The 9266-nt window shown below is 31.9% G+C and overlaps 1 long non-coding RNA gene across 1 annotated transcript; it reads left to right on the forward strand.

The window, feature by feature from the left end:
• The first annotated feature begins 240 nt into the window (after positions 1-240).
• Positions 241-5887, forward strand: LOC123553480 (uncharacterized). The gene is made up of 6 exons (XR_008369390.1): positions 241-345; positions 786-894; positions 1733-1874; positions 2281-2428; positions 4735-4881; positions 5193-5887. It is a non-coding gene; the product is annotated as an uncharacterized LOC123553480 (long non-coding RNA).
• Positions 5888-9266: the final 3379 nt, after the last annotated feature.

A 9266-nucleotide genomic window follows, 5' to 3' on the forward strand; every position in this document is an offset into this window, starting at 1 on the left:
AAATACATCAGTTACAGGTTATTTCTTTCTAATATTGAAAAGGAAGTACATTCTTAATTAATCTGCAGTATTCTTTTTTTTATTATAAATGTAAGTATTATTGGAAAATATGGTAAAAATACGAGGAGAGTAAAAACTAGTAAATTAAAGAAGAGAAAAAAAAAGAATGACAAAAAATGCATGAGGAATGTGTTCCTTATCTTGTTCATGCGATATAATTTTCAGGCATTCCTAAGATGTTTCAAACCAGTTACTCTCCATGGACAAGTCGTCAGCGGTGTGGCCCTTCTTCCCGATGTTGCGGTCATATTAATAAATGGAAAAGAATTCCAATTTCTAAAACAGGTATTTTGACAATAAATATGATGCATCTTTAGCAAGCAAATGTAAAATGAATTTCTAATTTTGCATTCAAGATTGAAGAAAATACTAAGAGTAAACACAGTTGAAAGTAATATAAATATTTGAACAATCATATTTATGGGAGTGAAGGTATGTCGCAGTGTCAAGGAACGGAACTGGGCTTTAACCATTCGATTCTACAGAAATTAGGTACACCTTACACGCATTCAGATCTTGTTTTGTACATTGCTTGTATGACATAAAACACGAGACTGCCAACTCCAGACAGTGGTAGTAAATGAGTTCATTATTTTATAAGAAATATGTTTTGAATAAGGATAAATTGATAAATCGTGCATTCAGTTACAAATTATTAATTCTTTATTATTAAATGCAAGACGAATGTCTTAAGATGTATTACGAGTTATTTGTTGATGTCAAAGGTTCTGCGAACAGAGAAAAGAATAAAACCGGTCGAGGAAGCTCTGAGGTTCGTTTTAGGACAACATGATCCTGAAGATATATGCGAAAAATATATCAACGACTTTATAGGTAAACTTGTTAATGAAAACCTTTATAAAGAGCTCTTTCATTCTATAGTAGTTTACTTGATAACGATACAGTAGTAAATAGTAAAACATCGATAGCTTCGAAAACACCTTTTTTTCTGTAGCATCATTTTCTTTCATGCTGCACGAGCTAGATCGAAGATTTAGTATGCCTTATTTCGATTGTCTCAGACCCAGAAAGCAGATACTACTCGCAGCCTTCGAGGTGATAGCCAGTTTATCAGCATGTAATCAATAAAAAGCAATAAATCACATGTAACTGCTGATAAGCTAAGGCTAAAATTTCATTAACGTAGCATTTAATCTAAAAACACATTTTAGTGTATTCTATTTTTCTTTCTGAACATCCTTTATAATTTACAAGGAAAATGGTCTTTAAGATGTCTTTTAATATGACATTTATTTGATAATGAATGCAGTGCAAATCTACATTTTTGTTTTTTTGAAAGGTGATACTACTGTTTAGCAGTAACCATTCTACTGCTACAGATGAAGTAGACGGCAGCAAGCATCTGTCAGAGATAATTAGATAGCTGCTGTGCTTAATGACCATTTTATCGGTCTCTGGCCAGTAAATCAAATGCATCATTATGTATAACAATATCCAGCTTATCAAAACTACTAATTAAAAAAACAAAACAATCTACAATGAAAACATTTTATAGTTTTAAATAATATAAGAATCATTGATTACATCTTTCAGCTGCTATAAATTGCAGTAAATAAAACAGGAATAGGAGTATTTCTTCATTACCTGCCTAAGTAAAACAATTTATTTTTAACGTATATGAAATACACTATGTTCACTTTTTATGTCTCAGGTCGAGGTGTTTTTGCGAAAAAAAATATCAGAAATGTAAAATTCCTTGCGGAATACCATGGCGTTTTATCCAAAGCTGACGACGTGAAGGACAAAGATACAAACTAAACATATTTATTTGACTTTAATGGTGTCAAGTACTGGTATGTAAAATATTTCAACCTTTAAATGATACAAGCCTTTAAATTCAAGCTACAAAATTGGATATCAAACGCAAAGGCGGTTCTGTGTCTTTTTAGAATAAGGTAATCAAAGGCAAGGCAGTACTGTGTAACATTTACATAAATGTGAATCGGATTCCTTCAAGAAAACTAATGTTTATGCTTTCTTTTATTTGTATAATGCAACATTTAATCCATGAAAATACTCGTGTGAATAAAAATGCATTTTCAAAATTAAAAACATTCATTTGAAATCTGCATGTTTATATTTGGTCTCATAAATGTATATCTAAGATAAATAAATTAACTTTAAGACTTTATCGCACTAGTTTGACACATTTGTCTGTTCAGTGCGTTTTAATTTTTGCTATTATCATATTTTTTGTAGCTTTGATGCCTCAGAGGAACCAAAACTGTATCAACCATCGTTAGGACGGCTAGTAAATCATGCAGACAAAAAAAAAACAACAGAGAAATTCAAAAATAACAGTCATTGGTGCGAATGGGGTTCCTCATCTTGTACTGTTTGCGACTAGGTTAGTTGTTGCTGTAATTTATTAAACATGTTATGAATATGAAAACAGGAATGACCTAATCAGTTGATTTTGCGTTCTTTATATAATTAAGATTCTCCATCAAATGTATAGTTACTGTCAAGCAGCGATTCAATATCTGGCTAAGAGACAGTTTAAACGAATAACTAACGGTTATTTCAGAAAGAGAAAAAACATTCATATCAATAGATATGTAAAATATTTCTAATTTGAATAATATTTAACAATAAAACATCATAAATAACATACATGATAAAAATTGTGGACATTTACTCCTCACTGTTTTTATTGTCGCACTGTGGACACCAAGTCAGTGAGCGTTCAAATCTATCAGTCTGCATTGTGGACACCAAGATACTGCTCACTAAATCATTATATCTGCCTTGTTGGACACCAAATAACATATATGTAATTATAGATGATTTAATGTTGATAAATATTAGTTTTTAACAAATGAAATTTGAATGATGTGTTATTTATTACGCGTGTTACTTCTGACATGTTTTGAAATACAGTAGGGGATTTAAATTAAACATTAACATGTTTATTCAGATTCTTCGTAATTAATTATTATTACGTAAATGCAACATGCCATATTTACAAATACAACAGTTACAAATTGTCAGTAAATGCATTTGTGTAATTCCAATCAAAAGTATAGTCAATGTAAAGCAATTATTAAATATAGTTATGAGACTGTTTAACCGAGTTACTAACAGTAAATGCCAGAAGCGAAAAAAACAAACAACATAAATTTCAACAGATATGTTAAATTCTAATCTGAACAATATCAAGCAATTACATATCATAAATAAAATTTATGATAAAAAAATTGAACATTACTCATCAGTGTTTTCTTGTCACACTGTGGACACCAAGTCAGTGAGCGTTCAACTCAATCAATCTGCATTGTGGACACCAAGTTACAACTCACAAAATCATTCTATCTGCCTTGTGGACACCAAATTACATATGTGATTGTAGATAATTTAATGTTAATATCGATTATTTTTTACCAAATGGAATTTAAATGACGTGTGATTTATTACGCGTGTTACTTCGGACATGTTTTGAATATGAAAACATTAATAATTTAAGCAGTTGATCTTTAGTCATTGTGTAATTAAGACTCTCAACACTTAATGCAGTCGGGGTTTAAATTAAACATTTACATGTTTATTCAGATTCTTCATATTACGTAAGTACAGCCTGACGTATTCACAAACTGCGACTGTTACAATTTTTAGTAAATGCATTGTGTAATTCCCATTAAAAGTATAGTTATTGCCAAACATCGTATCAATGAACTGTTTAGAGACAGTTTAAACGAATGACTAACATACATTGCATAGAGAGGATTCAAACATAAATGTCAACAGAACTGTAAAGTTGTAATTTGAACAATATAAAACAATAAAACATCATATTTGATAAAACACATGATAAAAATAGAGAACATTTACTCCTCACTGTTTTCATTAAGTCGCACTGTGGACACCAAGTCAGTGAGCGTTCAACTATTATCAATCTGCACTGTGGACACCAAGTTACAGCTCATTTAATCATTCTATCAGCCTTGTGGACACCAAATTTAAAATGTAATTGTAGATTATATAATGTTAATATCGATTTTTTTTAACAATCGGAATCTAACTGATGTGTAACTGGTTACACATGTTATTTCTAACTTGTTTTGATTATGAAACAGGAATAATCTAAGCAGTTGATCTTGTAGTCATTATGTAATTAAGATTCTCCACACTAAATACAGTCGGGGGGTTAATAAAACATTAACATGTTTATTCAGATTCTTGATATTACATAAGTACGACCTACCATATTTACAGATACAACAGTTACAATTATAAGTAAATGTATAATTGTAATTTCCATTAAAAGTATAGTTACTGTCAAATAGCGCATCAATGTAATGTTTAGAGACTGTTTAAACGAATGACCAATAGTCATTGCAGAAAGAGAAAACAAACATAAATTTCAACAGATATGTAAAATAAACATAATTTGAACAATATCAAAGAATAAAATATCATAAATAACATGATAAAAATGTGAACAATTCCTCTCACTGTTTTCATTAAGTCGCACTGTGGACACCAAGTCAGTGAGCGTTCAACTCTATCTAAAAGAACTTCCATTTCAATCTTCACTGTTCCAGAAGTAATTTCTTTTAAATAACATTTGTAGGACAATTAAAAAAAACTCAAAATAAACATGTTTCTTTTTTCAATCATTACCGGGTATTTCACTTTGTTTTGGTCTACATTCAGATTTGACTTGTAATGAAAACTGCGACGATGGGTCAGTTCAGTCTCCTGTAGAACGCAGAACGTGTGAATACCAAAGGAAGGTCTGTAGTTCGATTGGTCATGAGAACAACAACAGTGGTGTAACATCGGCTTCCAAACGCAAAGCAGGTATTGTGTTAACACAATCACTGCATGATTTTTTTGCAGTCAATAATAGTTGTCATTCAAATAAATTAGGCATTAATGTAAAGGCTTAACAACTTTATATTTCTTCTTTACCACTTGTACTTTCTAAACCTTAAATGTAAGTAGAACCCTTTGTTGAATATGATAAATTTAATTCATTTTAATTTCAAAGCTTTGTTTATTTATTGTTTCTTTATTCTTTTTTCTTTCTTTTTATCCTTCATGATTCTTTGTACTATGATTTTATGTGTTTTTTTACAAAGTAACTGAAACAATTTTCTTGTATATATTAGAATTTCCAGTACAAACAGGCAAAAAGATCAAGGTCGTTTCTTGGACAGAGGAGCAGTTAGAGGTCATGCAAAGGTCATTCGCCAAAATTCTCCGCTGCTTAAGAGTTCCTAACAAGGAGGAATGCGAACAAGCAAGGAAAAATGAGAGCCTGTTGCTTTCTCGTGACTGGAAGATCATCAAATTCCGTGTCCATCATGAAATACAGATTAAAGAAAAAAATGAAGTCAGTCTGAGAAAAAAATTAATAGAAAAAGAAACATACGTTAAACTTGCAATGAAATCTTACAGACATACATTTTCAAAATGTAAAAATGTTTATGTGTGTTTTCTTTTACATAAAGTCCCAGACACTCGTTGATGTAAAGTATTGTTTTTGCTGGATGTCCATGTTAAGAGGTCATGAAATATCGACAAATTACTACCACGGGTTCGTTCATGAAAAAAATAATAAATTGACTAAAATAAAGTATTGTAGTTCTTCTACTGAGGTTGTCGTTCTTAATGAAAGCTATACCTCCCAAACAATTCATTCTTGCAGAATTTGTACAGAACTTTTGTTTAAGTATTAGTCCATTATCATTCATTTACATTTATTTACGATAAATACGTGTTCGCGGTCCGAATACATCTATTCATCCTTTGCACTGTGTTTATTTTCAGAAATTGTGATAGAAATTTTAAATTAAAGGCCTAGATCTTGGCAGTGGGCCAAGGCATTTCTATCTTCACCAGCACAGTTTGGGGCTAATGACTATCACAGTATGGTTCCAATAAACAAGGATCATTGTTTATTGGAGGTCAGTCTACCTTACAAATGTATCAATTAGTGAGAAGGGAAAACATAAATATTGATAACTTTTAAAGTTATACCTATTTGTTGGCATTTTTTGTGTAAAGAAAAATATCTATTGGTCAAACACATTAATTAAATAATAAGAAACTTTATTTTAGGAAAAAGCCGGTTTTTATTTTTTCAAATTCTGTCTGGAGACGTGTGATCTTGCAGAAAAATGTGACTTTCACTCATCTAAAAGTTTTGTTTAATGCTTGCAGAATACTGTATGCATCATTTGTCTAAGATTGAAAAAAAAAATACGAGAAAACCATTTTGCAATTCTTTTTGTAAATATTCTAAATAAATATAAGGATCACCTTCATCAATATGAATTTCATAATAATTATGATATTGGAAAATATTGTTTGTCAGCACAAAGAAATCATTGAGTTTTCACTATAACTGTGTTTTATTATCATTATTATTTGTAATAATATTACTATATCTTTTATTATTTTATTTATAATGTTATATTATTATTGTTATCTATATAATATCAAAATAATAGTAATTATTATTATTACCGGTATTCCATATTGAAGGAAAATTAATTTCTTTCAACTCCACTGCAACATCTTCATGGTCTAGTTGGTACCATGCTGAGCTAATTGTCCTTTAATCAGCTACTGTTACATAATCGCTGACAAGCAGCAAATAAGATGGGAGTTGTTCATTGGATTGTGGGGGACACTTATATAGTAGTGGATCTAGGCCTTTAAATACTATTGTTTTGAATGATCCCTTAGTCCTTATCCTTTACCTGTATAAAAAAGTATGCACACTCGCACATGTGACCATGTGGACACCTACCATATAAGGCTGGTGTCCACAACAACTAATTGGTGTCCATATTGTGGGTTACCCCTTCTTCATTTCTATTGGCTATTTTCAGTAAATCATCGAATGAGTAGCCTCAGTAATAAGATAGAGTAAGAAAATTATCAATTCTGTTTGAATAATACCATTAGAAAGTAAAGTGTCCACAGTAAAGGTTAAAACTGCAGTGTCCACATGGTAGGCAATATGAGTATGTGTGCGTGTGCGTGTGTGTGCGTGAGCGTGGTTTTTCAATAGTTATGTTTCAAGTGGCTATCATTGTTGCAAAAGCTGTCATTTCTTCAAAAATAATATTGCGAATATCAAGAGCCAATGTATCAGCTACTTAGTAACCCGCGGAAATGAAACATGAAAAAGTAATGTTCTGATGGCAGTTATTTAGGATATCTACTCTGTAAAAGTACATAATTTTCGCTGGGACAAAATTTAGCAAATTTGAAACATTGAGGTCTTTTATTTGCGACATTGCATAAAAAACTTATTTTGCTTGTCTCGGCTTTTTAATAAGTCTTACGCATAGTTAAAGTCTTTGCCTATAGACAGGTAATAATACTATAGTCTGTCCCACCTAATTTTGGACCTCCGATAATTTATTTATACTGTATATAAAACTGTCAAAAATGACATCGTTAATACCAGACGGTTAATATCCCTAGGCACCTTTTTCATTTTTTTGAAAAAAAAATGTAAAATGAAGTTAAAATTCAAGATTTTATGTTTTTCCCCATAGACTTGCATTGTAAAATGACGCGACGATCATTTCAAGATGGCGGTGTCCATACAAACGTCATTTGGAGGTTTGCTCACAGTTAGCGACGTCAGATATATTTAATGTTGAATAACAGACATGGAAATTTAAAAAACAACTTTGTCCAAAACTTGTAGTATTTTCTTGTACGGAAGATCCTGAATTAACATTTTACTTCAAATTAAAGTTATTTCCGTTTCAGGTTTTCAGCTTTTTTTCTGAAAATGTGTTTGTACTTACTCGATAGCATTGACGTAAAATAAATACATGTCTCAAGTTAAGTGCGTATCATTGTTTCAGCCGTAGATATCATAATAAAGTTGGGGACAGCGGAGATGCGCGCAACCCATTTAACTCATTTTCATTATTGGTTACTGTTGTTTATAATCGTATCAAAGGTTCGGATGATAACAGTCTGTTAAAAGGTTGTTGTTAAATAGCATGAATACATGTTTGTGTACTGACTGGTGCTCACTATTTTTAGTGACCGTTCGATCAAGGTAAAACATTATTCCTCAATGTAATTAATGATTTAAAATATACATATTTCAACATGAGACAACCGCCTATGTAAGGGACTACGTTAAACAAATTAATAATTGCCTTTATTCTTTATAATAACATAATACCAGTTTTTCAATTCCAACCTCGCGTATTTATTTCTCATGCTCGGCCGTTCAGTGAAATCCAAAGGGACATGTTAAAACATTTTTGTGCTATTGATAGGCATGGTAGACCTATAGACAAAATAATATATATGAGCCGCGCCACGAGAAATCCAACATAGTGCATTTGCGACCAACATCCGCGCAATCTGGTCAACTGCCTACTGCAATTAGAGAAACCGTTAGCGAACAGCATGGATCGTAACCAGATTGCATGGATGCTGGTCGCAAATGCACCATGTTTGTTTTCTCATGGCGCGGCTCATATGACCTTTTGAAGGGATATTCTGTTCTTCAGCTAGATAAAAGAAGCATGTTCAAACGCGTCAGTTACTTTCATTTTCGATGATATAAAACACGTGTTTTTGTGTTTTTTCTTCACCAAGAAATACGTATGCGAAACATTTACTTCTATTACAAACGGGACAGTACATAGCTATATTGAAAACAACAACAACAACAATAATAAAAAAACTCACCACAAAAAAAAAAAAAAAAAAATAAACGCAAAAAACAGTTATTCCTTAAAAAATGATTTGTAACAATTTAAACTTTAGATAGATATTCAGTCGAAAAATTCGTACTTGCAGGAATTTCACCGTACTGTGTATAACTAGCTTATTAAATACATCTACTCATCATGTTCATTACAAAAATATACTCGGGCAAAAATGACGATATCAATTGCCACAACTTGTAACTAATGTAACATTACAGTCTACACAGAATATCACTGCGGTCATGTACATAAGCCGTGATATAGTCACATGCCAAATGAATTTTCATTGTAGGCCTATCATACGGAACAGGCCCGGATAAAGAAACTTTTGACGTGGGGGCGGGGTTGAGAGGGGGGTGGTTGGGGTGGGGGGTTGGCACCAGTCTAGAACGAAGATGTCACCGCCAAGGTGCATAGCGAGGTATTGGAGGGGATGCTCTTGCCCATGTTAGGGGGGTATGAAATGGTGTCCTCTGGTGCATTTATTAG

Source organism: Mercenaria mercenaria, unplaced genomic scaffold, assembly GCF_021730395.1.
Source record: "Mercenaria mercenaria strain notata unplaced genomic scaffold, MADL_Memer_1 contig_4042, whole genome shotgun sequence".
In the NCBI taxonomy this organism is placed as follows: Eukaryota; Metazoa; Mollusca; class Bivalvia; order Venerida; family Veneridae; genus Mercenaria; species Mercenaria mercenaria.